Source organism: Scyliorhinus torazame, chromosome 2 (genome assembly GCF_047496885.1).
Source record: "Scyliorhinus torazame isolate Kashiwa2021f chromosome 2, sScyTor2.1, whole genome shotgun sequence".
NCBI lineage: Eukaryota > Metazoa > Chordata > Chondrichthyes > Carcharhiniformes > Scyliorhinidae > Scyliorhinus > Scyliorhinus torazame.
In genome coordinates, this window is record NC_092708.1 from 180,746,093 (window position 1) to 180,772,732 (window position 26,640).

General features: G+C 51.9%; 1 protein-coding gene across 1 annotated transcript in view; it reads left to right on the plus strand.

The window, feature by feature from the left end:
* s100b (S100 calcium binding protein, beta (neural)) overlaps nt 1–26,414 on the plus strand; it is an 89,165-nt gene extending 62,751 nt beyond the window's left edge. The window contains exon 4 of the mRNA XM_072480932.1: nt 26,094–26,414. The gene's annotated coding sequence lies outside the window, so the exon portion shown is untranslated. The remainder of the gene's footprint in view (nt 1–26,093) is intronic.
* The last annotated feature ends 226 nt before the right edge of the window (nt 26,415–26,640 follow it).

Consider the following 26,640-nt stretch of genomic DNA (forward strand, 5'->3'; position numbering starts at 1 on the left):
ATGTCTGCAGGGATCGGGAACGAATCTGGGTGCTGGACAATGTAAGCAATGGCCGCTAACTCGGCTGCCTGCGAACTAAGTGTCCAGGCAACTTTAATGCAATCTCTTCTAAAGCGCGTCCCTGCGCGTCCTCTACATAAATACCACATCCTGTTATCCTTTTTCAATCAAGGACTGTGGAGGAGCCATCTACGTAAATTCTCAGTGCTTTGTCTGTGGGCTGGGTTCCGATACCTGTCTTTCTTGGTACCGACTGGGGAACAAACGGGCCTATGCTGTGCGTTGGGGCTATGATCTCGCATTCATGTGGGGTTCCTGCATAATGCAAATTATCGGGCAGAAACGTGTGTGTTTCTGTCCGTTTTATGGTAATGTCACGTCCCTGTCGGAGTAGGGTCCATCGTGCTGCTCGGATTTGGCTTACTGTGCCGTGTTTTAGTCTGCCGTCCAATAAAAGCTGTGTCGGGGTGTGCTCGGTCAAAATGGTTACTGGGTTGAGTCCGGTTATGTACGAAAAGTACATACCGCCCAGAAAACTGCTAACAGGTGCCTTTCGCAGGCTGAAAATTCTTGTTCCATCGGATCTAAGACTCGTGAGGCATAGGCTACAGGTCCTAGACGATCGTGCCTTTCCTGCAGGAGTACGGCCTAAAGGGTTCGGTCAGTGGTCGCTACCTCTATCGCCTATGGGGAGTGGGGATCTGGAGCTTGCAAAGTGGGGGCTGTGCTCAGGGTGCGTTTCAATGCATCCACGGCATCCGTGTGCTGTGGAAGCCATGTCCATGATGCCTCTTTCTTTACTGCTGTCCCTGTAAGGTAAACGCAAAATATCTAATACCAAAAAATATTTCGACTGGAGTCCCTGTCTCAACATGGTCTCGGGACTTGTGGCAACGGTGGGGGCTGCTAGGGAGTCACTTTGTTCAATTCTCTGTAGTTGATGGTCAGTCGCCATGATCCATCGGGTTTTCTTACTGGCCAAATCGGGGCATTATTTGTCGATGCAATGGGTCGAAACGCAACTTGATTCAATAAACTTTGAATTACCTTGGCTATCTCTCCCTCGGCTTGCTGGGGGAAGCTGTACAGTTTCTGGGGCTTGGGATCGGGAACTGTAATGTTTACTACACCTGGGATTTTGCCACAGTCGTGCTTGTGCTGGGCAAATGCTGTTTTATGTCTTTTCAAGACATCTCTAAGCGTGTGGTAATGGTTTGTGGATCAAACCAGTACTCTCCTACTGAGCTGATTCTATGGGCATAATCTCCTACTGTGAGCATGGCGGGGGCTCACGCTGCTCTAGCCAATTTCCATATGCATCGGTTGACTGGGTCGAATGGAAGGTTGTGTGCGCTCATGAAATTGATGCCTAGGATGTGTTCTGCCTGGGGCAAGTCTACTAAAACAACCAAATGTTTTGTCCTAATATTACTGTATGTCCACAGGGGCTGTGATGTTTCACTGCTGGAGGTGACCTGTAAAGCCACTAAGGGTAATGATATCCGTAGTGGGCCATATCTCCTTCTGGTACATGGTGGAGGAGTTTAATGTGGTTCGGGATCCTCCTGTGTCCCAAAGGAACTCTACGGGGTGTCCCCGGACTGTGCCTGCAACTACCGGTCTTCCGGACTTATCCCAAATGGTATCGCAGATCCAAGTTGGTGAGCCTGAACACCGTCAATCGGTGCCACTCATGGCCAAATTATCTGGTCTGGCGCTAACGCTGTGAATGGGTCGGGTATTGTTTCTGGAGGGGGCGTTTGGGTGCTGATTCCTTTGCTGCTTCGGGGAGGCATTGCATTCTCGAGCGTAATGTCCTTCGTGTCCGCAATTATAGCATTCCTATATCTTGGTGTGCGGCGCTGTACCTCTGCCTTCATTTACCCATGCGGGGTCTTGGTGTGTCCTTACTGGATTCATTGTGGCGTCTACTCTCTCATGCTCTGTCTTTTTCTGTACAGACTGTTCCCAAGCTCTGGACAATCATTTCAGAACCCACACTTCATTGTGTGCTGGGTCTGAGGGGTTGTAACTGGCGCATGCCTTCTGTCCTGCCTCTGTGGCATGGGATACCAACGTACGGGTCCATTTGGCCGTATTGTCTGCTGATAAATGGGCGCGGGCTAACTCACCAAATACAACAGTAAAATGGATCCAAAGGCGTCCAGCAAACACTGTTGGATGCTCTCCCTTTTTCTGCCTGCATCAGTTGAGTCCGTCTACCGGATCTCCTCTGTCACATCCTATGGCGTCTAAAATGGCCGTTTTCATTTCTTGGAGGCTACCTCCTCCTACATTTTGTGGGTCTAGAAGAGCTGAACTAACTGAGGGGTCTAAGCACATAACTATGAGCTTAACCTGTTCCGGCTCGTCTAAACCATTCATGAGGATTTGTTGTTTCATTAACTCGAAAAAGTGATGTAGGTCCGATGTGGGGTGGAAAGTATCTATCTTCTCGCAGGCATCTCATAGCTGGGTGATAGATAATGGGGTGGTGTACACAAAATTGGGTTGGCCTTCCATAGTAACCCTGTACTGTGTGGTAATGGTGTTCATTGGGTTGGGTGCTGCCTGTGCAGTCGGTGGTGCGGGTGCTTTTCTTTTCGGGGTCTGGGGGGCTGCATTTTGATTCTCGGTCTCGCTTACGTACCGTTGGCCCGTTTCACTGAGTTCCTGCCAATCGGGGCCGTCTTCCTGGTCTAGCTTTGGGCCAAAGGTGGAGAAGGTAGTCAAGAAGGCATACGGCATGCTTGCCTTCATTGGCCGGGGCATTGAGTATACGAATTGGCAAGTCATGTTGCAGCTGTATAGAACCTTAGTTAGGCCACACTTGGAGTATAGTGTTCAATTCTGGTCGCCACACTACCAGAACGATGTGGAGGCTTTAGAGAGGGTGCAGAAGAGATTTACCAGAATGTTGCCTGGTATGGAGGGCATTAGCTATGAGGAGCGGTTGAATAAACTCGGTTTGTTCTCACTGGAACGAAGGAGGTTGAGGGGAGACCTGATAGAGGTATACAAAATTATGAGGGGCATAGACAGAGTGGATAGTCAGAGGCTTTTCCCCAGGGTAGAGGGGTCAATTACTAGGGGGCATAGGTTTAAGGTGAGAGGGGCAAGGTAGATGTACGAGGCAAGTTTTTTACGCAGAGGGTAGTGGGTGCCTGGAACTCGCTACCGGAGGAGGTGGTGGAAGCAGGGATGATAGTGACATTTAAGGGGCATCTTGACAAATACATGAATAGGATGGGAATAGAGGGATACGGACCCAGGAAGTGTAGTTTAGAAGATTGTAGTTTAGTCGGGCAGCATGGTCGGCACGGGCTTGGAGGGCCGAAGGGCCTGTTCCTGTGCTGTACATTTCTTTGTTCTTTGTTCTAAACCCATTTTGAACTGATAGTAGGGATTGCAACCTTGCAATTTCCTGCCTGCATTTGGCATGATCCACCGAACTCTGTCTCTGTTCCATGGTGGAACTGTGGAGTGCTCGGAGGGCTGCTTTTAGATCATTGCACTGTTTCTTTAACTGCTGTACCTAATTCTCTGTCTCTTCTCTTACCATTACAGCACGCTGTGTGTCCTTATAGGCCTTATCGTATTGGTTTTGGAAGCTGCTAAGGTGGGCGAGACAGGAATGATGTGCCCTCTTGACATCATCCATTTCCTTGTCCTTCGCCGCTAACTGCTCCCGGAGCTGTACATTTAATCTCTCGCTTTCACTTAAATCTCCCTCTCTAGTTTTCTCCTTCTCCTCTAGCTGCTTGCCGAGCGTCCTCACGACCTCTTCTGTGCCTGTGTCTGTGCCAGACAGGACACAATTGCCATCGGCTTACGAACCTTACTCAAACTCTTTTTGCGGATCTCGGTCAGGCTGTCCCACCAAGTCTGTCCTATGCTGCCAAGACCTATCTCCTAATCTCTTCCTCCCATGTGGGACACTGTTCTGATCTATTGGTCGCTGCGACCTCGGGCTCTTGTGGATGCATCAGGCGTTCCATTGCCTTCATGGCAATCCCTACAATTACTTCTGTCTCTACCGGAAATTTAGAACAAGTGGAATAAAGCGGTGGTGCAAACACGGGCACTGCTCAAGCTATTTTCCAGTTTACGCAACTCCCGAAAGTTTCACGCAACAAAATCTATCGAGGTTACCTTATCTCCCTTTGTTAGTGCGCATGCAAATTACACACTTCCGAATTTTGGAGGTTTGATCGGTACTGGTCTTACGCTTGTGGTTTCTTTTACTTTGCCAATTTGGATTCTAATTCAAATGCTTTTGTGGGTTCTCTCGGAGTGACTCGGTCACTTCTGGGTCGAATCCCATCAGATGTCGCCAATAACTGTTGTGAGTTTCTTTTACTCTGTCTTTTCTGTGGCTCTGTTCCAATTATCGCAATCAGTGAGTTGGCTCTTCTTTTTATATTGTCTCTGTCCTAATGCTTAGAGTCGCCAGGTATCAAATGATACCACCACAAGTTTCAACCGGAATCGATCAAGGAGCCAAACACCAGTTAGTTGTCTCAGTTCAAGGTCAAGGGTACTTTATTTACACACAATTAGTCATGCAACATAAACACTACTATTAACTACACCTATCGACTAAGACAACCTGGACTTAACTTCGGGCACCCGGCTTAGGTCAGAAAACAGTGGCCGCTGTTCAATTCTGGATCTCTCGGGTTCGAAGGAGTAACTGCTGCTCAGCTGGGCTCATCCGTCTGGTCGTGGGCGTTGAACTTGGACTTGCTTCTGGTGTTGCTGCAATTGGCGATGGCTGTGACCGGGGTACCAAGGCCAATAGAGCGCGGACATATGGCGAACACTTCTTCTTATACTCGGGGGTTTTCGCGCTCTTTTGGGCGGTCCTTCGATTTGGGCCTTACTAATTGGGTGATCCCTGATCACGCTGTTCGATTCCTTAGCCAATAAGTGGGCAGGGATCTGGATGGTTGAGCGTGTCCCAAGCGGTCACTGACCCCGTTGTTTGCGTTTCCCTTAAACAGGGAGTGGCACCGAAATGTCTGGGACTATCCCTGTTGCGTGAGTACCAGTCCTTTGCTTTGGTGAAGATGGGCCATCAAATGTTAATCGGCCCCATTAAAATGCTAATTGGACGGAGTTTCGATACCGGCTGGTCTTTTTGCTGACAAATATGCATTTCAGGCTCTGAGCCTGCCTGACTCTTGGCTTGTCCATTTTACCCGCCAGGCTTTGCGAGTTTCTCTGTACCTAGTGGTCATCCCAGATGGCTACAACCCTATCACATCAGTGCCATTAACTGACCACTCAGGTCACTCACTCCACTTTACTGTCCAATTAATGTCAAAGGCACAAAAATTCAACCCAAAGGAATTTACATCAGGAATCCATCAGAAATGTTCAATCTGGACCCACAATTGTAAGGAGCCAGTAATCAGGTTATATTATTGTACTGTGATGTGAAGGTTATTTTCCTTTTGCCCACTAGTCGGTAAATATTTTGCCGTGACTGTTTAGCTCTGGGGTCTTGCTTACTGAACACGGTAAATAAGATTTAAGAGTGCTCTGCTACACAATTCACAGCAAGAACATTAAAGCAGAACCATCTGGTCAGGCTGAGGATCAGTGCCCTCAGCATAAGCATGCATCAAATCTGGAATAACTGACAGTGGTAGTGATCTGATTTGATACATAGAGCTCACATGGGAGTTTCTATTTGCCTTATTTCCTGCAGCTCTGATGAGGCATTTTTTGGACTGAAGAGTTTGATCAAACCAATGGACAGTAAATTGACTTAAATTACTATGGATTGCTCACTAAACAAGCTCACTTCCTCTGCCAGCTGTCTGGCTCATTCAGTTAATAAATAAATTGTTTGCAGTGCTACGTGACACAGTAGAGAGAAGGATTTAGTTGACTATATCATGTGCCTGTGCTAATGGACTGTCCTGGCTCTGAGACTTGATTGATTTTGTTGGGAGGGTGTTGGGGTGTTGATGGCAGATCAATTTGTCTTAAAGATGTCTCTCTAGACTTCTGTAGGTTAACTGTAAATTTGTACGGCTTGGGCTGACAAGTGGCAAATAACATTCGTCCCATACAAGTGCCAGGAAATGACCATCTCCAACAAGAGAATCTAACTACCGTCTCTTGGCATTCAATGGCATGACCATCGCTGAAACCCCCACTTTCAATATCTTGGGTGTTGACATGGACGAGAAACTGAACTGGACTAACGTATTAATACTGTGGCTACCAGAACAGGTCAGAGGCTAGGAATCCTGTGGGGAGTAATTCATCTTCTGGCTCCCCAAAGCCTGTCCACCATCTACAAGGCACACGTCAGGAATGAAATGGAATACTCTCCACTTGCCTGGATGAGTGCAGCTCCAACAATATTCAAGAAGCTTGGCACCATCCAGGACAAAGCAGCCTGCTTCATTGGCACCCCTTCCACAAATATCTACTCCTTCCTCCACTGATGCACAGTGTCGGCAGTGTGACCATCTACAAGATGCACTGCAGCAACTCACAAGGACTCCTTACACAGCAGCTTCCAAACCTACGACTGCTACCATCTATAAGGACAAGGACAGCAGACACATAGGAACACCATCATCTGGAGGTTCCCCTCCAAATAACTCACCTTCCTGACTTGGAAATATATCGCTATTCCTTCAAGGTCGCTGGGTTAGCATTCTGGAATTCCCTCCCGAGCAGAACTCTGGATGTACCTGCACCAACGAGATTGCAATAGAACATAGAACATAGAACATAGAACAATACAGCGCAGTACAGGCCCTTCGGCCCACGATGTTGCACCGAAACAAAAGCCATCTAACCTACACTATGCCATTATCATCCATATGTTTATCCAATAAACTTTTAAATGCCCTCAATGTTGGCGAGTTCACTACTGTAGCAGGTAGGGCATTCCACGGCCTCACTACTCTTTGCGTAAAGAACCTACCTCTGACCTCTGTCCTATATCTATTACCCCTCAGTTTAAAGTTATGTCCCCTCGTGCCAGCCATATCCATCCGCGGGAGAAGGCTCTCACTGACCACCCTATCCAACCCCCTGATCATTTTGTATGCCTCTATTAAGTCTCCTCTTAACCTTCTTCTCTCCAACGAAAACAACCTCAAGTCCGTCAGCCTTTCCTCATAAGATTTTCCCTCCATACCAGGCAACATCCTGGTAAATCTCCTCTGCACCCGCTCCAAAGCCTCCACGTCCTTCCTATAATGCGGTGACCAGAACTGTACGCAATACTCCAAATGCGGCCGGACCAGAGTTCTGTACAGCTGCAACATGACCTCCCGACTCCGGAACTCAATCCCTCTACCAATAAAGGCCAACACTCCATAGGCCTTCTTCACAACCCTATCAACCTGGGTGGCAACTTTCAGGGATCTATGTACATGGACACCTAGATCCCTCTGCTCAGCCACACTTTCAAGAACTTTACCATTAGCCAAATATTCCGCATTCCTGTTATTCCTTCCAAAGTGAATCACCTCACACTTCTCTACATTAAACTCCATTTGCCACCTCTCAGCCCAGCTCTGCAGCTTATCTATATCCCTCTGTAACCTGCTACATCCTTCCACACTATCGACAACACCACCGACTTTAGTATCATCTGCAAATTTACTCACCCACCCTTCTGTGCCTTCCTCTAGGTCATTGATAAAAATGACAAACAGCAACGGCCCCAGAACAGATCCTTGTGGTACTCCACTTGTGACTGTACTCCATTCTGAACATTTCCCATCAACCACCACCCTCTGTCTTCTTTCAGCTAGCCAATTTCTGATCCACATCTCTAAATCACCCTTAATCCCCAGCCTCCGTATTTTTTGCAATAGCCTACCGTGGGGAACCTTATCAAACGCTTTGCTGAAATCCATATACACCACATCAACTGCTCTACCCTCGTCTACCTGTTCAGTCACCTTCTCAAAGAACTCAATAAGGTTTGTGAGGCATGACCTACCCTTCACAAAGCCATGCTGACTATCCCTGATCATATCATTCCTATCTAGATGATTATAAACTTGTCCCTTATAATCCCCTCCAAGACTTTACCCACTACAGACGTGAGGCTCACCGGTCTATAGTTGCCGGGGTTGTCTCTGCTCCCCTTTTTGAACAACGGGACCACATTTGCTGTCCTCCAGTCCTCTGGCACTATTCCTGTAGCCAATGATGACATAAAAATCAAAGCCAAAGGTCCAGCAATCTCTTCCCTGGCCTCCCATAGAATCCTAGGATAAATCCCATCAGGTCCCGGGGACTTATCTATTTTCAGCCTGTCCAGAATTGCCAACACCTCTTCCCTACGTACCTCAATGCCATCTATTCTATTAGCCTGGGGCTCAGCATTCTCCTCCACAACATTATCTTTTTCCTGAGTGAATACTGACGAAAAATATTAATTTAGTATCTCGCCTATCTCTTCAGACTCCACACACAATTTCCCATCCCTGTCCTTGACTGGTCCTACTCTTTCCCTAGTCATTCGCTTATTCCTGACATACCTATAGAAAGCTTTTGGGTTTTCCTTGATCCTTCCTGCCAAATACTTCTCATGCCCCCTCCTTGCTCGTCTTAGCTCTCTCTTTAGATCCTTCCTCGCTACCTTGTAACTATCCATCGCCCCAACCGAAACTTCACACTTCATCTTCACATAGGCCTCCTTCTTCCTCTTAACAAGAGATTCCACTTCCCTGGTAAACCACGGTTCCCTCGCTCGACGCCTTCCTCCCTGTCTGACCGGTACATACTTATCAAGAACACGCAGTAGCTGATCCTTGAACAAGCCCCACTTATCCAGTGTGCCCAACACTTGCAGCCTACTTCTCCACCTTATCCCCCCCAAGTCACGTCTAATGGCATCATAATTGCCCTTCCCCCAGCTATAACTCTTGCCCTGCGGTGTATACTTATCCCTTTCCATCATTAACGTAAACGTCACCGAATTGTGGTCACTGTCCCCAAAGTGCTCTCCTACCTCCAAATCCAACACCTGGCCTGGTTCATTACCCAAAACCAAATCCAACGTGGCCTCGCCTCTTGTTGGCCTGTCAACATATTGTTTCAGGAAACCCTCCTGCACACACTGTACAAAAAACGACCCATCTATTGTACTCGAACTATATCTTTTCCAGTCAATATTTGGAAAGTTAAAGTCTCCCATAATAACTACCCTGTTACTTTCGCTCATATCCAGAATCATCTTCGCCATCCTTTCCTCTACATCCCTAGAACTATTAGGAGGCCTATAAAAAACTCCCAACAGGGTGACCTCTCCTTTCCTGTTTCTAACTTCAGCCAATACTACCTCGGAAGAAGAGTCCCCATCTAGCATCCTCTCCGCCACCGTAATACTGCTCTTGACTAGCAGCGCCACACCTCCCCCTCTTTTGCCTCCTTCTCTGAGCTTACTAAAACACCTAAACCCCGGAACCTGCAACATCCATTCCTGTCCCTGCTCTATCCATGTCTCCGAAATGGCCACAACATCGAAGTCCCAGGTACCAACCCACGCTGCCAGTTCCCCTACCTTGTTTCGTATACTCCTGGCATTGAAGTAGACACACTTCAAACCACCTACCTGAACGCTGGCCCCCTCCTGCGACGTCAAATCTGTGCTCCTGACCTCTATACTCTCATTCTCCCTTACCCTAAAACTACAATCCAGGTTCCCATGCCCCTGCTGCATTAGTTTAAACCCCCCCAAAGAGCACTAACAAATCTCCCCCCCAGGATATTTGTGCCCCTCAGGTTCAGATGTAGACCATCCTGTCTGTAGAGGTCCCACCTTCCCCAGAAAGAGCCCCAGTTATCCAAAAATCTGAAACCCTCCCGCCTGCACCATCCCTGTAGCCACGTGTTTAAATGCTCTCTCTCCCTATTCCTCATCTCACTATCACGTGGCACGGGCAACAACCCAGAGATAACAACTCTGTTTGTTCTAGTTCTGAGCTTCCATCCTAGCTCCCTGAAAGCCTGCCTGACATCCTTGTCCCCTTTCCTACCTATGTCGTTGGTGCCAATGTGGACCACGACTTGGGGCTGCTCCCCCTCCCCCCTAAGGACCCGGAAAACACGATCCGAGACATCACGTACCCTTGCACCTGGGAGGCAACATACCAAACGTGAGTCTCTCACGCTCCCACAAAATCTCCTATCTGTGCCCCTGACTATAGAGTCCCCAATTACTAATGCTCTGCTCCTCTCCCCCCTTCCCTTCTGAGCAACAGGGACAGACTCCGTGCCAGAGGCCCGTACCCCATGGCTTACCCCTGGTAAGTCGTCCCCCCCACAAGTATCCAAAGCGGTATACTTGTTTCTCAGGGGAACGACCGCAGGGGATCCCTGCACTGACTGTTTTTTCCCAGTCCCTCTTACAGTTACCCACCTATCTCCAATCTTTGGTGTAACTAATTCCCTGAAGCTGCTATCTATGACCCCTTCTGCCTCCCGAATGATCCGAAGTTCTTCCAACTCCAGCTCCAGTTCCCTAACTCGGTCTTGGAGGAGCTGGAGATGGCAGCACTTCCTGCAGGTAAAATCAGCAGGGACACTAACTGCATCCCTCACCTCAAACATCCTGCAGGAGGAACATTGTACTCCCTTCCCTGCCATTCCTCTAACTTTCTACCAAGATCTAGCTAACAACTAAATTAAATTTTTATAAAAAATAATAATAATATAATAAAAATATGGTACTTACCTCAGACCAATGGGTTTTATTATTAGGTTAGAGGAGGAGGGCGGGTGGGAGACACTACACGTGTAGTGTCTCGGGTTTCCTCTCCACCAGAATTTATTGGTGAGGGTCTTCCCAGACGTCCGCGGGTCGACTTCCTGATCCCGCCTAAAAAACTAATTTAAAGAAAAGAGAAAAAGTCTCAGCTCCTGCTGAAACTGACTCACCACTCACCAGCTGCTCTCACGCGGCCGAAATCGACTGGCCTGCCCCTGCAAAGAGAAGTGCTTTTAAAGGTTGACTTACCTCCCAGCACCCTCCTTCCGCAATGCTCCCGCTGAAACTGACTAATGGTTCAAGAAGACAGCTCACCACCATCTTCTCACAGAATTACAGAATATTTATGGGGCAAAAGGAGGCCATTCAGCCCATTGAGTTGGCACTGGCTCTTGAAAGAGCTCTTTACCTCATCCTTCTCCCATGCCTTATCCCCGTAACCTCATACATTCTCTCTTCACAGATAGCAATCCAATTCCTTTTTGAATGTCTTGATCAAACCTGCCTCCACCACCCTCTCAAGAAGTTTGTTCCAGACCCCAATCAGCCTCTGGGTGAAAAATGTTCCCTCACTTTTACAAGGGTAACAGATCATTGATTCTCTCTATGTTCTGTTCTTCATTATCAACATATGTCCTTATTGCATGGCGATGTTGGCATACTTCCAGGAATCTTAGAAAAACAGATGGTGCTCACCATCTCCACTTCAGAGACATTGATGCAGTTCGGGGGGGGTGGGGGTGGGGGAGGTGGGGGGGGGGGGGGGGCGGGGGGGGCACAGTATGTCGAGCTACGCTTCCTGAAGTCAATGATCAGTTCCTTGGTCTTTCCGACATTTAGAGAGAGGTTGTTTTCGGTACACCATGCAACCAAGTGATTTATCTCCCTTCTGTAGTCTGATTTGTCGTTGTTTGAGATACAATCCACCACAGTCATATCATCCGCAAACCTATAGGTTGAGTTGGACTTAAATCTTGCCACACAGTCGTATAGGGAGTATAGTAGAGGACTGAGCACACATCCTTGCGGGGCCCCCGGTTTGACGACTATTGTGGAGGAGGTGCTGTTAACTATCCTGACAACCTGCGGTCTGTTGGTGAACAAGTCAAGGATCGAGTTGCACAGGGAGGGATCAAGTCCAAGATTGCAGAGTTTGGTTACAATTCTTGGCCCGGAGTCACAACACAATTGAAATTAATAAATAATTCTGAGAAAAACACCCAATGTCTTAGGCTCTTGGCTGCGCAATAACTCTCGTCACCAGGTTTGTAAACTAAAACACTATTATTATTTTTATCAATAATAATAACTATAATTTAACATGCTGCAAATAAAGCAGGTTATGTATTATCTTGGGGCAAAGTTTAGAAGAGATGTGTGAGGTAGGATTTTTAGACAGAGGGCGGTGAGTGCCTGGAACGCGTTGCCAGGGGAGGTTGTGGAAGCAGATCCATTATGGTGTTCAAAAGGCATCTTGACAAATACATGGATAGGATAGCTGATGCTCGATCAATAACTCCAGAAGCGAGATTGGAGACAATTGAAGGCTTTATTACACTCGATGTTTCCCCCAGCAGCGCAGGTACAGACGGCAGCTGCTGGGGCGACACAGGCTCTTATACTCCACCTTACTGGACGGAACCAGCAGGCAGGCTTAACCAATGAAAACAGTACCTCCTACACCAATGGTCTTACAGCATTACAGGGTGCCGTAATACCTCTAATACCGATTACCACATTCACCCCTGTTAAAAAAAAGAGTCCGGTGGGGGTGGTGGCCTCGCATTACACAGTGGTAGAGGTTAAGGTTATGGAGGTACCCGGTATACATCAGTACAGTGGTTTTGCCTCGTTACATTGCAACTACTTACAAAATTTATTTACAGTTCAGAATGAAGCAATTAGTCGATCGGGGGCCCTGGTCGTCCTCTGCGATCGTCGTAGCTTCGGTGGTGATGCAGGCACCGGCTCGGGCATCTTTGTCTCCGGGAGCGTGGCTTTGGTTTCTTCGGCAGCTTCATCACCCCTAGGCGGGACCGATGGGAGGACCGATCCACCTGGGATGGGGACGGCAGTGGGGTGCGCCGGTGGGAGGGTGGGTGGGATTGGTGGTGGGGGTGTGTGTGGGGATCCAGCGGGCGGCAGGTCCCGTAGGGAGACCGTATCCTGTCGGCCGTCGGGGTAGGCGTACTGAGGGACAGCGTGGAGGAGATGGACCCTCTCGACCAATGGGTCCAACTTGTGCGCTCACACGTGTTTGCGGAGCAGGATGGGTCCAGGAGCTGCCAGCCAGGTTGGGAGCGAGGTCCCGGAGGAGGACTTCCTAGGGAAGACAAGGAGACGTTTGTGAGGTGTTTGGTTGGTCGTGGTCCACAGCAGTGACCGGATGGAGTGGAGGGCATCCGGGAGGACCTCCTGCCAGCGGGAGACTGGGAGATTCCTGGACCGTAGGGCCAGTCGGACGGTCTTCCAGACCGTTCCGTTCTCCCTCTCTACCTGTCCGTTTCCCCGAGGGTTGTAACTGGTCGTCCTGCTCGAGGCAATGCCATTGCTGAGCAGGAATTGACGCAGTTCATCGCTCATAAAGGAGGACACCCTATCGCTGTGTATGTAGGCGGGGAAACCGAACAGCGTAAAGATACTATGGAGGGCTTTTATGACGGTGGTTGCGGTCATGTCGGGGCAGGGGATGGCGAATGAGAACTGGGAGTACTCGTCAATCACGTTCAGGAAGTACGTGTTGCGGTCGGTGGAGGGGAGGGGCCCTTTGAAGTCCATGCTGAGGCGTTCAAAGGGACGGGAAGCCTTTATCAGGTGTGCTTTCTCTGGCCTGTCGAAGTGCAGCTTGCACTCCACGCAGATTTGGCAGTCCCTGGTGGCTGTCCTGACCTCCTCGATGGAATAGGGCAGGTTGCGGGTTTTAATGAAATGGAAGAATCGAGTGACCCCCGGATGGCAGAGGTCCTCGTGGAGGGCTCGGAGGCGGACCACTTGTGCGTTGGCACATGTGCCGCGGGATAGGGCATCAGGAGGCTCATTTAGCTTCCCCAGACGATATAAGATCTCATAGTTGAAGGTGGAGAGTTTGATCCTCCACTGTAAGATCTTGTCGTTCTTTATCTTGCCCCGCTGTGCATTATCGAACAAGAAGGCCACCGACTGTTGGTCAGTGAGGAGAGTGAGTCTCCTGCCGTCCAGGTAATGCCTCCAGTGCCGCACAGCTTCTACTATTGCCTGGGCCTCCTTTTCAATTGAGGAATGGCGGATTTCTGAAGCCTGGAGGGTGCGTGAGAAGAAGGTCACGGGTCTGCCCGCTTGGTTGAGGGTGACCGCCAGAGCTACGTCGGACGCGTCACTCTCGACTTGGAAGGGGAGGGACTCGTCGATGGCGTGCATCGTGGCCTTTGCAATGTCTGCTTTGATGCAGCTGAAGGCCTGGCGGGCCTCTGTCGACAGGGGAAAAAACGTGGATTGGATTGGCGGGCGGGCCTTGTCCGCATAGTTGGGGACCCACTGGGCATAATAAGAGAAAAATCCCAGGCAGCGTTTCAGGGCCTTGGAGCACTGAGGGAGGGGGAACTCCATGAGGGGGCACATGCTTTCAGGGTCTGCGCCTATAACTCCATCATGCACTACATAGCCAAGGATGGCTAGACGGTCGGTGCTGAACACGCATTTGTCCTTGTTATATGTGAGATTAAGGATTTTTGCGGTATGGAGGAATTTTCGGAGGTTGGTGTCATGGTCCTGCTGGTCGTGGCCGCAGATGGTGACATTATCGAGGTACGGAAACGTGGCCCGAAAACCGTACCGGTCAATCATTCGGTCCATCTCCCGTTGGAAAACCGAGACTCCATTAGTGACACCAAAGGTAACCCTTAGGAAGTGGTAGAGCCGCCCATCTGCTTCGAATGCAGTGTATTTGCAATCGCTAGGGCGGATGGGGAGCTGGTGGTGGGTGGACTTTAGATCCACCGTGGAAAATACCTTGTATTGTGCGATCCTGTTGACCAGATCGGATATGCGGGGGAGAGGGTACGCATCGAGCTGCGTATACTTTTTGATGGTCTGGCTATAATCGATGACCATCCTATGCTTCTCCCCGGTCTTTACAACCAGGGACTGTTGCTAGCCTCAATGACACCTTCCCTCAGTAATCGCTGGACCTCTGACCTAATAAAGATCCGGTCCTGGGCACTGTACCGTCTGCTCCTGGTGGCGACGGGTTTGCAATCCTGGGTGAGGTTCGCAAACAGAGAAGGCTGATCGACCTTGAGGGTCGCGAGGCTGCAGACAGTGAGGGAGGGTATAGGGCCGCCGAATTTAAAGTTTAAGCTCTGGAGGTTGCATTGAAAATCTAACCCTAGGAGTGTGGCGACGCAGAGGTGGGGAAGGATGTAGAGCCGGTAATTTTTAAACTCCCTTCCCTGGATCGTGAGGTTCACTATGCAGAACCCTTTGATCTCCACTGAATGAGACCTGGAGGCCAGGGAGATTTTTTGGTTAACTGGGTGAACGGGGAAAGAACAGCGCCTTACCATGTGGGGTGTATGAAGCTCTCCATGCTCCCAGAGTTGATCAGACAGCATGTTTCATGCCCATTGATGAGAACGGTCGTCGTTGCAGTCGAGAGTGTTCGGGGCCGCGACTGGTTCAGGGTCACCGAGGCTCGTCGTGGCAGAAGTTGGATGTTCTCCTAGGGCGGTGTGTGGTCATCCGAGTCGGGGTCCTGAGAGTCCAGCCAAGATGGCAGCGCCCACCGGTCGCACATGGCTGGGGGTGCACAAGATGGCGGCACCCATCCACCACACGTGGGGCGGGATTCTCCGATGTCACGAAAGAGTCCCCGCGCCGTCGTAAACGCCGTTGAGTTTCACGATGGCGTGAAACGGCCCCGATCGCGATCGAATCAGGCCCCGAAAATGGGCGAGGAGCGGGGCCGCGAGGAACTCGGGGGGCGTGGCGCGAAAGCCGCGTCGTAAGCTCGCAACGCGCGATGCCTGAATGACGCCGCGCAGCGCCATAAATGACGTGATCCGTGCACGGAAGGACCCCGGAGGAGGAGAAGGAGGAGAGATGGCTGAGCCCCGACGAGCCGCACCGAGGGACCGGGACACGGACCTGGACACCCTCCTCGATGAGGTTGAACAACGAAGGGCCACCCTCTGCCCAAGACGTGGGCATCGGCAGCCGTCCAGCACGGTGAGGCGCGGTTGGCGTGACGTTGGCACCGCTGTGAATGCTGTGGGGCACTACCCCCCCGGTCCGGGGAGCAGTGCAGGAAGAAGCTGCACGACCTCACTCGGGCTGCCAGGGTAAGTGCCACGAGTGTGCCCCCGGGTCACAACCAACTGCCCCACCCCCGGGCAAGAGGGGGGGAAGTGGGGTGGGGGGGGGGGGTCAAGGTGCACAACGTTGTACTCGACCCACATAAGCACCGCGACCCCCTGGAGAGATGCCATGGCGTGGCTCCAACTGTCTCCTCACCCAGCATTAATATAGCCTATATCTGCACACCCTGATGATACCCGCCTGACTGTGATGCTTTATCCACTCCCCCCCCCCCACCCCAGGACAAGACAGCTCACAACCATTGTGAGCGTATGAGAACCGGAGGGGGTTCTCCGGTCCTGCACCCCCTAAACGTTCACGAGCAGAGGGCCCTGGACCTCGCTGGGGGATCCGCCACCCGGGAGGTCCCGACATGCCAGGTTGGAGCAGCAGAAGCAAGTGAGACAACCCTACATGCCCCCCTCCCCCCCCAATCCCCCCCCTCAGCCCGTCATCGCCCCCCTCACACTCTGGCCACTGCACCCTCGATCCCCTCCCCCCTCACACTGGCCACTGCACCCTCGATCCCCTCCCCCCTTACACTCTGGCCACTGCACCCTCGATCCCCTCCCCCCTCACACTCTGGCCACTGCACTCTCGATCCCCTCCCCCCTCACACACTGCCCCCACCACCACCATACACTCGGCCCAGCTTGTCGAACGAACCCCGTATCGTTGTGTTCCCCAGGGCCAGCCGCCGAACGTCCAGGGTCGTCTCGGCCAAGACACAGCCGACCATCTCCAACCTCAACCGCACCCAGGGACGCATGCCAGAGGGTGGCAGTCGGTCGGACAGGAGGGCCATCCTCTCAGTTTGGACGCTGGACGGGGACGCACAGAGGATGGACAGAGACAATACTGAGGGGCACAGGATGGACAGTGATGAAAGCGATGGCCGTGCATTGCCCGAAGGTAGGGCCATGAGCCACGACAGTGGCGGGGACAGGACGGGGACAGTGGACGGTGACGCACACAGGACGGTCACACAGTCCACGGAATCAACTGGAGGGCGACATGACATGGACCGCATGCACCCTGCGCCGGGCATGAGGGGGACCAGTACACACCAGACGTCTTTACGGACGATGTCCTCGAGCTAGCGGCACTGCTGTCTCCCACACCATCCACCATCGCAGAGACACTCACCTCGGTTGGGCAAATAAGTGATGAGGCTCCTGGGTCACGGTCTGATGCGCACCACACAGCCGTGCCGGTACAGCAGGTGGAGTTTGGAGCAGCCGAGGGGCTGGACGGTCGGAGGACAGCCCAGGCCCAGCAACCAGCTTCCGCCCAGACGGTTCCCAGGTTCCTGGATGTACTTGACCCACCCGGACACCCAATGCTTGTGGACACCCAGGGACTGAATAACGGGATGAGGGCCATCTTCCAGGACTTGCATATGCAGTTGGAGGAGTCTATCCGCATCCAGGAGCATAGAGTGGTGCCGCTCATCACAGCCACCCAGGCCGACACAGCACGGATGGCATCCGCGGTGGAGGCAATGGGTGAAACGGTTTTGGCCATTGGTCAGGTTCTGCAAGGCGTTGGGCTTCACGTGTGTGGTGCTATGTATTAGGGGTATTAAGGTACCCTGTGATGCCGAGAGGCTATTGGTGGATAGACACTGGGTCCCGATTGGATCAGCCGCCTGCTGGCTCCACCCAGTAAGGCGGAGTATAAGAGCCCGGGTTCTCCCAGCAGCCGCATCCTGTAACTGTGCTGCTGGGAACAAGTCTGCGTAATAAAGCCTTCGTACGACTCCTTCTCATCTCGTCTCGTGAGTGATTGATTGTGCTACAACGTGCATGCGTCATCAATAGCCCAGGAGAGGGCTGCCCTCTCACAGGTAGCCATGCGCCAGAGCCAACACGACATTGCCGCCACGCTCCGGGCCCTGGCCGAGTCTCACCATGCCATGGCCCGGTCCCAGCAGGCCATGGCACAGTCCCACCAGTCAGTCGCAGAGGGCATAGACCGCCTGGCTCACGTGATGAATGGCATAGCGCCTTCACAGGTAGAGATAGCACAGTCCCTGGCAGGAACGTCGCACTCCCTGGGCTCCGTCTCTGCGAACATTCGGACCATGGTCGATACCGCTGCAGGCCTCCAGGACTGGCAGCGCCAGGTGTCGGTGGTGCGATGGGGCATGTCGCCGATCGCACCTCCGTCCCACAGTGAGGCCCGGGGGCCACCGGGCTCCCTGAGGGAGGAGGATGTTCTGGGACCCGTCCCATTACCTCCAGCAAGGGGCGTCCCTGAACACTCGGCCTCCCCCCGTTCCGTCCCTGGCGCATCTGGTGGGCAGCGGGCAGGACAGGGTGGCACCACGCCATCCAGCACGCCCGCCGAGCAGCCTGGCCCATCGAAGCCGGGCCGCCAGAGGAAACGCGTGCCGACGGGGAGCCATGTCACAGGGCGTGATTCTCAACAGTCCGCCTCCACTCCTGCTGTACCATCTGGGGAGACACCTAAGGAAAAAAGTTAGAAACATAGTAAGTTTGCACGGGTGCAGGGCACAGTTTAGTTGTAGGGGGCAGGGCATCTGTATGTGAATGTCACAAATAAACTCATTGTTGCACTTACCTTGTAAGACTCTGTGCTATGTCCGGTGCCAGGGGGCTCGTGAGGGTGACCGAGTGGCGCTGTGGTTAATGAGCGGTTCAACGCGGTGCCGGATGTGCTGTTCCTTTCCCCCCTGCCTCCCAAAATCGGACACCGTAGTCCTCGGCACTCCAACGCCAGCTACCCCACATGGGCACGTGACGAAATGTCCGTGACGAACGCTGTGACCACCGGAGTGGATGGTTCAGCTATAGCCACGAGTCAGACCTTGGCTGGCGAATCTGAGCTCACAGCTCATCGCAGAGCGGGCTGTCATCATTCAACATGGCACTGTTCACACCCGCTTACCCAATCATCAATGTTATGCAATCCCGTCGTGCCGCAGAGGTAAGGTGATGTGGAATTGGTGCCGTGAACCCGGTGCGGGGGTGTTGGGGGGGTGCAGCGTAGTGCCCGTGTGCAGGACTGGCGGTGCAAGTGGCAGTGTTCAGCGAATCTCTCCCCCACGGCGCGTGAACCGTGCGGCCACCAACGCGTCGTCTGCCCGCTGTCCTCGACAGTGCCGTCGTGCAGCCTCCTGGACGTAACCAGCACCGGGCAGTGTCTGTGTCCTGCGCCCCTCCCCCACCCTGATGCACGCCATCCTCTTCCTCCTCCTCCTCCCCCTCGTTTGCGTTGGCTCCGGTGCCATCGGGTCCTCCCTCCGACTCCTCCACAAGGTCATCTCCCCTCTGCATGGCAAAGTTGAGCAGCGCACAGCAGACCACAACAATGCAACCGACCCTGTAGGGCCGATACTGCAGGGCCCCTCCAGAGCGGTCCAGGCATCCGAATCGCCTCTTCAGCAGGCCGAAGCACCGCTCCACCACACCCTGGTTGCTGCATGTGCCTCGTTGTATAGGCTCTGCGCGTTGGTCTGAGGCCTCCGTATTGGCGTCATCAGCCATGACCTCAACGGATAGCCCTTGTCGCCCAGCAACCAGCCCCTCAGCCGGGGGGGGGGCATCCATTGAACATTGCGGGGATGAACGACTGTGCCAGAATGTAGGCGTCATGCACACTCCCGGGGTACCTTGCACACACGTGCATGATCTTCGTGTGGGGGTCGCAGACCACCTGAATGTTCATGGAGTATGCGCCCTTCCTGTTCATGAACACTTTCCTGGTGTCTGCGGGTGGGCAAAGGCCTAGGGTGTACCCTGACCGAATGTCGTTCGAGGAGCTACTCCTCGACGATGGGCCACTCCGCGGCCATCCCCTCTGCTGCACCGGCAACCGCTGCATCTGCAGCCACTGTGGGCCGTCGCAGTCTACGCTGCCGGATGGCCACCTGCAGTGCTGCGGCTCCAACCACGGCAGTGAACATCGCTGTCTGGTTGACATACATGGTGACGTGCACACCATCGATGACACCCTGGACCATTGGTATCCCGGCCACCTTGGCGAATCCACGTGCCCGTGCTTCCTACTGTGCTCGGTCCTCGGGGAATTTAATGTACCTGTCCGCGATGGCGTACAAGGCGTCGGTCATGGCCCGGATGCACCTGTGGACCGATGCCTGTGATATCCCGGATAGGTCCTCGCTCGGCGCCTGGAAAGAACCGGTAGCGTAAACGTTTAGGGCCACCGTCACCTTGACGGAGACTGGTATAGCGTGTCCTCCGCGAGGTGGCATATATGTCCACCGGGGCTGGTTTTGGCTCACTGGGCTAAATCGCTGGCTTTTAAAGCAGACCAAGGCAGGCCAGCAGCACGGTTCGATTCCCGTACCAGCCTCTCTGAACAGGCGCCGGAATGTGGCGACTAGGGGCTTTTCACAGTAACTTCATTGAAGCCTACTCGTGACAATAAGCGATTTTCATTTCATTTCATTTTCATATGTGCGACCGTCTCCCTGCTGAACCGTAGTCTCCTCCTGCATGTGATGTCCGGTAGGGCCTCGAACAACATTCTGTCACGGTACACCCTAGGCCTTGCTGGACGCCTGTAGCGCCCTGGCACCACCATCAGTGGCTCCTCCTCCTCCTCCCTCCCAAGCACTTCGATATCAGTGCCCGCTTCCTGTGCATTCCTCACCGTTGGGGGGGGTCAATGTTCCCCTCGGCATCCCCCTGGACATTCCGGGCCTGAGGGCCTGCGGCCTGCGTGGCGACAATGGGCTACTCCGCGGCCATCCCCTCTGCTGCACCGGCAACCGCTGCATCTGCAGCCACTGTGGGCCGTCGCAGTCTACGCTGCCGGCTGGCCACCTGCAGTGCTGCGGCTCCAACAGCGGCAGTGAACATTGCTGTCTGGTTGACATACATGGTGACCTGCAGGCGGGTGGTGGGGGGCAGAGAAACGACATGTTACACGGAGGTTCTTCCACACCTCGACAGCCGGGTTGCATGGGATCCCTGTGTGACCCGGTGGCCTGGTCGCGCTGCAGATACGCAGCCAGCCTAACACCTGGTCACTGTCTGCGTCCAAGGGTCAGTTCACACCTTCCTCATCACCAGTGTGCCAGTCGCCTGTGCCCATCAGCCACGCGACAACCTGCGGTGGTGTCCTCGTCACCGTCCTGCCATATCAGGGCGGCTGACATGTGACATCCGCGGATGGACGACACCCTCCACACTCACCCTCACCCCTCCCACCTCCACTCCCTCCCTCACACCCCCTCCCACCACCACTCCCTGCCTCACTCCCCTCCCACCTCCACTCCCTCCCTCACCCTCCCCACCTCCACTCCCTCCCTCACCCTCCCCACCTCCACTCCCTCCTTCCCCCCTCCCACCTTCACTCCCTCCCTCCCCCTCCCACCTCCACTCCTTCCCTCCCCCTCCCACATCCACTCCCTCCCTCACCCCCCCTCCCACCTCCACTCCCTCCCTCACCCCCCACCTCCACTCCCTCCTTCCCCCTCCCACCTTCACTCCCTGCCTCCCCCCTCCCACCTCCACTCACTCCCTCCCCCTCCCACATCCACTCCCTCCCTCACCCCCACCCCCTCCACCCCCCCGTTGGCCGCAGCGTTCTCGGGGAAGCTGACCCGGTCTGCAGGAGCTCCGGAACAGTCCGCTCACCTCCTCACTGCTCAGTGTCAGCCAGCACGACTGGCTGACGACTTTATTTACCAGGTGTGAACGGCGACGGCATGAACTGGGCTCACGCCGTCGGGAGTTTGGCCCATTCGGGCTGGAGAATAGCGGGGGTAGCGGAGAATCGCCACTTTGTGTGTCTCGGGCGATTCTCCGGCCTGCGCCGCGCAGAACTCGACGGGGCCGATCTCGCCGCTTGGGTGCATCACGGGAGGGTGTTGGACCGGCGCCGCGTGGAAAGCTGCCACGGCAGGCGATTCTCCCAACTGGCGCGCATCGGAGAATCGCGCCCGAGGTGGCCGACAGGCAAGATGGCGGCGCCCGGAGGCCACACGTGACCCTGAAGGAGGAAGATGGTCGTGCACGCTGGCCACACACGGCCCATGGAGAGGGTTGTGGTGGCGGTTCCGATTCGTCTCCGGAGACCGCAGCAAACGCCCGGGCCTGGCATGCCGCCACGAAGTGGCCCTTTTTGCCGCATCCTTTGCAGAGGGATGACGGGCCGGACAGCGCTGTCGGGGGTGCTTCGCTTGCCTGCAAAAATAGCAGCGGGGCCCCCTGGGGTTGCCTGGCAGTCTCGCAGCACAAGCTGGTGGGGGGATGGGGGATGCATCGGAGTCGGTTGCGGTGGGGGTTCCACGATGCCCAAGGGGCTGCTGCGCGGTCGGGGACATAAGCGCGGGCGTTTCGGGAGGCCACATCCAGGGAGCTAGCAAGGGCCTGTGCCTCCTTGAGGCCTAGTGTCTCTTTCTCCAGCAATCGCTGGCGGATTTGGGAGGACAGCATACCTGCAACAAATGCACCCTGGATCAAAAGTTGTGTGTGGTCGCTGGCTGAAACTTGCTCCTCAACACCAGGAGCGCACGGTAGAACTCCTCCAGCGATTCCCCAGGGATTTGTCGCCTCGTCGCTAGTAGATGTCTGGCGTAGACCTGGTGTACAGGGCGAATAGTGTCCTTTCAGCAGATTCATTGCGGCCTCGAAATCGTCTGCGTCTTCGATGAGAGTGTAGATTTCTGGGCTCACCCTTGAGTGCAAAAATAGCATTTTTTGGTCCTCCGTGGGTGTAATTGTAGCCATCCTGAGATATCCATTGAAACACGCCAGCCAGTGCTTGAAGGTTGCCGCTGCGTTTGCAGCATGGGGGCTGAGATGCAGACACTCTGGCTTGAATCGGAGCTCCATTCTTTAAAATCTAGTGTAATAAATTGATGCTCGATCTAGAAGCAAGATTGGAGACAATTGAAGGCTTTGTTACACTAGACATTTCCCCCAGCAGTGCAGGTACAGAAGACAGCTGCTGGGGCGACACGGGGTCTTATACTCTGCCTTACTGGGCGGAACCAGCAGGCTGGCTTAACCAATGAAAACAGGACCTCCTACACCAATGGTCTTGCAGCATTACAGGGTACCGTTAATACCTCTAATACCGACTACCACAATAGCTATAGAGGGATATGGCACTAGGAAGTACTGAGGGTTTTAGCCAAGGGTGGTATCATGAGTGATACAGGCTTGGGGGGCTGAATGGCCTGTTCCTGTGCTGTTTTGTTCTTTGTTCTTGTTCTAATTCTTAACCCCCCCCCCTCCATTTAAACTTGCCCCATCCTCTATACACACATAAGACAGACAGACAAAAGGGGAAAAGAGGGTGAAAACTAATAAGTAAAAGGGATAAAAGACTTTGTTGCAGATGGTTATCTTATAGCACACCTTCCTTCAATTTAAGCGTTCAGTCCAAAGGTTTATTTTTATTTATTCTTTTTAAATTTAGAGTACCCAGTTCAGTTTTCCAATTAAGGGGCAAATTTAGCGTGGCCTAGCCTGCACATCTTTTGGGTTGTGGGGGCGAAACTCACAGAAACACGGGGAGAATGTGCAAACTCCACACGGACAGTGACCCAGAGCCGAGATCGAACCTGGGACCTCGGCGCCATGAGGCAGCAGTGCCGAAGGTTTATTTTGCTTTCAGTCTCTACTGTTTTTCACTATCGATTCATTCAGATTCCCTGTACAGGTATGCAGCTTTTCTGGAGAAAGGGAGAGAGAAAAGGTCATTTCCTCTGAGTGTCCAGGACACCAACTGGCTTTCCATGATTCTCAGAAAAATCAGCCCACTCGGCAGGATCCAATCACCGCCTGTTACTGGACAGAATACAGCCTTTTGGCCAATTCATTAGCCCCAGCCAACCAATCAAATCAAGTCCCATCTATCACTTGGGGAGTTCTGCTGTCCGAAAGCTCACACAATGTTCTCTTTTATAACTTTTGAATTCCGCACTTCCCCTGCTCGACTTAAAGGAATATGTCCATTAAGCATCCATGGATCTAAATGATAACAGCAAAAATAAAGAAAGGGGAAAAAAGGGAATGAACAGGAAGCTCCCTTACACAACTAACAGACAGAACACCAAGAAACATAGTAAATGGAGCGACTGGCAACAATAAACAATCAAACAGAGCAAGAGAGAGACAATGAGTGGATAAGGCTGAAGAGAGTAGGACAACAATAAGATGCATCTCAAAGACTTTTGGTCACGGTTAATTTAAAGTTGCAATGGTCTTTGATGTAGACTAATTTCTGCTGAAAAAGGGCAGCTGAGGAGATGAATGTCACATTTGGAAAGAAACTGACTACAATCCTTCAGATGGAGGACTAATTGGCTTCTGAACTTCCTTGTGCCCTTCTCTGTCAGAAAATACAAATTAGGGATAAGCCACTTGGCTCCTCGAGCCTGCTCTGCCATTCAATAAGATCATGACAGACCTGATTGTAATCTCAACTCCACATTCCTTCCCACCCCTGATATCCTTTCGCCCTCTTGTTAATGGGGAATCTATCTGGCTCTGCCTTAAAAATATTCGAATATTCTGCTTCCACTGCCTTTTGAGGAAGAGAGCTCCAGAGACTCACAACACTCTGAGAGAGAAAAAACTTCTCATCCCCATCTTAAATGAGTGAATCCTTATTTTTAAACAGTAATCCCAAATTCTAGATTCCCCTGCAAGAGGAAACATCCTCTCCCACATCCACCCTGTCAATAACCCTCAGAGTCTTAAAGATCTTGATCAAGATCTTTGAACAGGTGGTTGGTTTATGGATGAAGATATGCACACATTGACTGATTATTTTAATGCATTGAAATCATTTTAAATACATATTTAATTAAAATTAGATCTTTGCCATTGGGCAATTTTCATTCTTTTGCAATTATTATTATTTTAACAAATGGATAATGCACCCAAGACAAACTTCCATATGGATAATAATAATGTGAATTTGACGTGAATTAACATTGTTTAATGGGATGAAGGACACAGAGGAAGACAAACATTGTTTTAAAATGGTCAAGCCAAACCACTACCAGTTTATTGTGCGGGGCTGTGAGTAACAGGCCACAAGGCTTGAGTGCTAAATGAACAAGATTCTTTCAAGACTCAAAAAGAATAATCCCCTCTCCCTACCCCAAGAGGACAGTGACTGTTTGAGATGAAGTCACTGATCAATTAACACTGAATCAATTCAAACCATTGGATAGGAGGAGTGTGGATATCTGGGTTAAGAGTTGAAAAGACTCCAACTGTCCTTCCTTGATTCTCGGAAAAAATCATTCTACTCGCCATCCACTCGGCAGGATCCAATCATCGCCTGTTACCAGGCAGAATACAGCCTTTCGGCCATTCATTAGCCACCAGCCAACTAATCGAACCAAGTCCCACCGATCTCAGATGCCGAAAAGTCTGAATTCTGCTGTCCAGAAGCTACCAGTGTTCTCTTTTGTAACTTTTGAATTCCTCACTTCCCTTACTCGACTGGTGGAATATAATTGCTGAACACCTGAGGTTATGTAAATATCATGCTTAGAAAGGTCATAGGCCAAAGGTGTGTAATGGATGATGGAAGGTCTGTTAGGTATTTCACCTTGAGGGCAAGGCTGGGGGATCTTTCTCAGAATGTAGAGACCGTGGGGAACAGTTGTATGCCCTGGTTGCTAGCCCTTTTATCTCAGAGTTAAAAGGCTGTGGATTTAAACCTCCCGGGCTTGAGAAGCCCATTTTGGCCAAGTTGGCAGCAATAGCCAACAGTGCGGTGTTCCTCGAGAATCCTGCAATTGTTGAATGAAGAATGGGGTGGAGCTGGTGACCTTGGTGACCATTTCTTTAAATAATGAATGGCCCACTAGATCTTCTGTTGTCGTTGTGGTTATGTCCATGCGTCAGGTAAACTCACTCATTTCAACTGCAGGACAGCAAAATGTTATCTCCCCAGAAAAAAGTATTTCAAAATAAAAAGGTCTCAGAGGAGTTCTTGTTTTATCATTGCATTTAAAATTATTTCAATTGATTCAGGTACTTTTCCTTCACAGGAAGCAAAGCGCAGAGCAATGTCGACACTGCAGAAGTAATAAGCAGTTCCAGGAAAAGACACCGCTAGCAAACTAACCTTCGCCTCGGTGTAGTTGTGAAGAAGCCCATTATCCTGCATAACTCATAGGGTTTCAACTACAGCACTAATTCTGGAAGCAATGTAACTCAACCCCTGATGATGAAGATTGTGTAATGCCTAGATCTGTTTAATCAAATGAAGGATTAACAAAGGTTAGTGTAGGTGAAATGCTGGATCAGTAAATGGTTAAACATGCTTGTAATGAATCCATAAATAAAAACAGTCACATTGGACAATTGCACCAATTTTGTCTGGTCGTTTTAATTCCAGCTCTCTCCTACAATGCTAACGCATGCTGAGTTTGGGTTCTCTGAGCACTGGCTGATCTCAGTTCTTGTTCAGCTCTAGTATTGAGTCTCAGACGCGATCATGCCATGCCCAGTCTGATATTGTTCATTCACACACATACTTCCCAGCTGTGATCACTGAATAAAGAGAGAGAGCGATCTCTGGCTGTCTTCCGTTGC